Consider the following 6,000-nt stretch of genomic DNA (forward strand, 5'->3'; position numbering starts at 1 on the left):
TTTACATGCAGTTTTACTCAAATTATTATTCTGTAAATAACCAAAACGTTTAAATTAAAATTTGTAGGCTTTTTATAATAAGTTATAATACATAGTGATTGTTATATTGTTAAACATTTCAAATATAACGTATTAATGTAAAGTGAAAAATATCGGTGATCATCATAAATCGTATCCAATAGACTGTAATGTACTAGTGTGAATTATTAATTCTATTAGTCAAATCCTTCAGATATATAGTGCTTTTATATAATATATTAATATTTACTATATATTGTGTGCATATAAATCATGCTTTATAATAAATAATAACTTATACGTGATACTTCTATACTTATAATGATGTTTATTAATATCTAATATCAATAATATTTAATAAATTGTATATATATTCTACATAATTATACATATCTAAATCCTAATCATACGAATGTATTTATTTTGAGATAATTTTTTTTCTATAAACAACTGCAACTATATTTCTCCAAACAATTATTGTTTAAAATATTTTAAACTATTGCGTGAGTCCGTTGACATATTAACAAACAACATGTATATGAAAAGTAATAAGCGGAAAATATTTAAGTCAAAAATTATGTACAAATATTTCAACCATAGCCAAATCCAAATCGTTATTGTTATTAATAGGTGAGAAGTTATAAAATATCACACATGTGTCCACGCATCGTAGGCGATTTACTGCGGTGACTCGGTTTGAACCGTTTATGGTTACTCATCGGTTTTAAGTGGTAAAAATATAATACAAGATTATATGTTATATACATATTATATGTTTGTACCTACTTGGTTTCAATTGTTTTGACACAGTGCACGTTGCCGGATTTGAGAAAGACGGCGGCGATCCTGCTAGACAATTTTTTTCACGTGTTCAACGTTCGACCTTCATTCGCGTTTTGGTAATTTTGATACGAAATTAATAAAATCCTGCAGTCTGCAGATTGTACTTTATGTTCAATTGAATTAATTTTTATTTTATAAAATTTATATCGATCTGTAAGACTAACCATAATCAAGGATCTTAAACATTTGGTGTCCTACATAGTTGATAAAAAAAAGATATCATTAAAAATCGTGTACCTAATGTACCTATGTTATTTCACACAAAATAAATGTCATATTTTAAATATTTTATTAAAATTAAAAATAATTTTTTAATTTTTCTATATTATAATTTATAAGCTTATAATATTTATTCATACAAATGTAAATAAGATGTTGAAAATGAATAAAAAAAAGTAAGAAAAACATGACTGCGTTATGAGTGCGCTAGAACATAATATATGTATCTATACCAGTGGCGTAAGCAGGGGGGGGGGTGTCACGGAGATCAAAGGACTCTCCTTAAAAATAAGAATCTGTTCAAATTATGAAACGATGACTAAAAAAAAAAGGTCAATTCATGCATATAATTATGATTTATAACACCCCCCTTAAAAAAATCCTGCGTACGCCACTTATCTATACTGACTACTATTAATTTTCCATGTTAGAAGGGGGGACTATAATTATAAACATAGAACAGGTCCGCGAAGGGTTTCGCTCCCCGTACTCCCTACATATAAATTTTACAATTTAATTGTCACATTTATTATTTAAAATGTATATAAAAACTTCAACATTATTTATTTAATAGCGTATTGCGTATATAATACATAACTTTTTATCGTTGTCGTTATAAAATATTAACGTATAGCTCAATCATTTTAATTTTATTACAAATTTGCAATACTAAATCCATACATTAAGCTTAATTGTTCACATAACACATACTGATTAGGAATTACGTTTTACATTTTATAATTTTCTTTAATAAATAACCTTAAATTTCTTGAAAAACTTTAAAAAAATGTAGGAGGCCTAAGCCCCCTAAGCCCCCAAATTTATGCCTATGATAATATCTATATAGTATATACTATATTGTATATCTATTAGGTACCTATTGGTATGATATCATGGATTTTTAATTCATATTTATTAAAATTTAGAATAATATACAATCATCACTCATCTACATCCGCCAGATACACATCACTACAATAAGTATAATACTACATCACTATCACATAATGACTAACTAACAATGTTTGTTTATATAAATAACCACCGAGTATCAGTATTTAAGTATTTTAGACATCAAAATATATAATTAGGTGTAATTAACCTTTATGACCGAGGTCCGAGGCGGCATAACTTAAATTTATAATCATATAAATCCTTCTAGTTACTAGGCTATAGTCTATAATTATTATAAACTATAATTTATTTTCCTTTTCAAAAATCATGATTCGTACTCAACAACACTATTATTCTAAATTTAAGGTAGATTATTATATTGTCCTATTATTATATTATGAATATACATTTGATTGTTAGATGCATATAATAATATAGCTTATGATTTTTATACTGTTATACTACTTTATACTATTATGACTTAATATAAGCACATTGTACAATTAAACAAAAAACAGACAATATCAATATATATATATATATATATTATGATAAGGAACAATATAAGATTCTGAGTGGAGCGAAAATGTATTGATAGTATTCTAATGTTGTGTTATATTTATTTTATTTTCCATAAAATTTTAGAACATCTAATAGTATATTGTTGTGGTAAGGATGGTAGGCGAATAATTCAGTCGCGAACCTCACGAACCTTGACTATACGAGACAGTGAGGCCCACATATTTAATTACATATTACAATTACAAATTGCAAATTATTGTCACGCTTTTGCCGCATACCAAAACCGCCATAACAGTATGATCCGTAATGAATAATCTGCAATAGGAGTAATCCACCTACCAGCTAATATTTAATATTTAGTCTGTTTCACCATACATGTTTATTGTTTATTATTGGTGAAATTATTTTAATTCTGATTTTTGGACTAGTTATGATCTTATGATTTGTGCCGATACATATACTTCATTTTTCTAAATTATGACAAACATATATTTACTATAAATTCTTTAGTAGATAATATTTTGAAATTTTTATATACTTAATTCAAAATTTGAACGAGTAGTTTTACAGTCATAAAAATGTTTATCTTGATTGTTTTACGCAAATATAAAATATTTATTTTATTAAAACTAGTATTTTACATTTGTGTCAAATGACTATTGATAGATTAATATTAATTTATTCAACATTATGAGACTGCACCATATCCCCCTCCCTATATCTTTTAAATTCATTATTATGGAAATATGGACCTATTATCCTTAGTACACTAAGATAAATAACTCAAAAATTACTTGTTCAAATTTTGATTTTGGTACGCCTTCATATTCAGAAAACTTTTTTATTAAATAATTTACAATAGTAAAATACTGGTTCTCATTTAGAAAAAAGAAATATACGTATCACCACTGGTCCACAGATCACAAATATATTTGTACAAGCCATTTCAAGAGTTTAATAATATGATTTGGTAGGCGACCGCAATACTGAATAGAAAAAAATAATTACTGTTCGCTGGACAAAATGGTCATTTTCAAAGCTTTAACCAGCATCGGAAATTAAACTTTTGGCGATGTAACTGCAATAAAAAATAAATAATTTGGATCTAGTTTGTCAAAAAATTTAAAAGTGAATCTATAAGGTTCCTCTTAAATTCTTATAGTAATGTAATAATATCAAAAATACATAAGCAATATTTTTTTATAAGCTTTAAAAATTCAATTATTGACAAAGCTCATCAAATTTATGAAAATGTGCAAGTATTATTTTATACTTAAAAGTTCATTAAATAATTGTATTGTCCCTGGAGCAACTTTAAATAAAATAGGTAATTTTAGACTTGCAGAAATATTACAATTTTAATGCATGAGTAGGTAGATGTCAATAAATGCATGCATATTACATATTCAGTAATTTTCAAGAGCATTACGTTCTGTGTCGGCCTGGCATATAAAAGGCCTCAGCCGTAATTTTCCTCTGGGGCCTCAATATTTTTTTCTTAATTTACTATCATAGTAAATAGTAATACTATGAACAAGGTTGTTCATAGGATAGTGGATATTATTTTTAAAGTAAGTATAATACTAAATGAGTAATTTATGTGACATTTTAGATGACTTAGCTATAGTATCAATAATTTGCATTTTTCGAATCTTGATATCTTTTTCAATTGCCATTAGTATTAAGGGTGATAAATAGGGCTAGGATTTATATGGGTTTGCATGTTTTTTCCCATTGAAAACCAAATTGATTGATTGTTAAATATTTCCATGTTTGGCTTACTCTCGATTAAATAGAACTATTTTTTGCATATTTTGAACAGAGTGCATATAATTGCATACATATAAATGTTTGAGAATTTTGTTAATTTTAAATGGTATTTATTTAATAAACGTCTATAATAATTGGGTTATTTGTCAAATTATCGTAAATATACTACCTATCTAAACTAAAAAAACTTAGCATAAAATAAGAATAAGGGATTCAAAACATTTTTAAAAATTATGACAATATAAACAATGAACATGAAACGAATGAAAAATATGTTAATATTACTTTAAATCCGGGAGAAATTGTGTCGTTTAAATATGCTCCAACAACATCGTGGGATGTGGAAAGGAGCTCTATTCTTCACATAAGAAAATTTAAAAAAACATATACTAATAAGTAATATTGTAGTAACAATAACTAATAAGTATTAATATAAACTAATATTTAGGGCTTGGGACTTCTTAACTTCTAGGATTTTGCATGTTTTTTAATAACCATTATAAACAGCTATAAATAATAAAGAAATTTGTTTCATAGAAATACGAGTTTATATTTAAAATTTATAGTTCACCATTTTTCATTTTATAAGTGCATAATTGACAATTATTTATATGAATGAGTAATTTTTTATATCCTATCTTAAGAAAATATCTAATATTTCAATGTAATGCCCAAAGTAATTAGTACTATATTAAAAATATACAAATGTATTCAATTTAAGTAGTTTTTTGAAAAAAATTTAAAATGTATGTTTTGGACTAAAACTTAATGTAAGATGAAAACAAATCTGAAAAAAGGAAAATAATTATCTCAGATAATTAGGTAATCAAATTAATCTATACAAACAAATTTATCTATTTATGTATCATATTTACAAACATATTTGTAATAATATATTATTATTATTATTTATTACAAATATACTACTCTTTTTAAATGCATATTTAGTGATTCGTTAGGGCATAAATACATGTATATTTTAAGGTTTTTTAGTGCATGAAGTCCCTAGCCCTACTAATATTTTAAAAAAATTGTTTTGCATATTTTTGTAAATAAAATGCATATTTTACCTAACCTGACTTTAATACCTTTATTATGGAAATCATATACATCAAATCCCATGTTAAATTACATGTAGCCATGTATAGGTACCTAACCAGAAATGTGAAACATGGTGGCTAAAGGTTTCTATACTTCTACCAGTTCTAGCATCCTTCTTTATTTTATTAGCGCTCCCAAATAATTTAATTAATTATATACTTGTACATTATACTTGAGAATTTAGTCATGATCTTTTTCCGTACATGATACAATAAATTAATGGATTATAAACTCATAACTCATAATTTATAAAATGTATTATTTATTTACTTACCTCAAGTAGTCAAGTCTTGACCACTATATTATATAGTGTTCTTTACATAAAAGATATTTTTTACGTCTGTGGACTATAATAGTTCACTTTTTTCTACTAGTACATTTGACAAATCTTGAACTCGACAATGACCAATAATAATATTATCTATTCTTAAAAAATTATAAAAATGCAATACTGTTATCAATTTTGTATAGTTTGGCGCCAAATATACTTATGTGATAAAATTCTAATCTTTGTCAATATTAAGACCGTAAAATTCTATCAATATATTATTTCAATTTTCGTTATGAATTTTGGAATTTGGAAGTTATAAAATGTTTGGTATTGTATATTTATATAAAATTATTTCGAATTTG

This window comes from Rhopalosiphum maidis, chromosome 2 (genome assembly GCF_003676215.2).
Source record: "Rhopalosiphum maidis isolate BTI-1 chromosome 2, ASM367621v3, whole genome shotgun sequence".
NCBI classification, from domain to species: Eukaryota; Metazoa; Arthropoda; class Insecta; order Hemiptera; family Aphididae; genus Rhopalosiphum; species Rhopalosiphum maidis.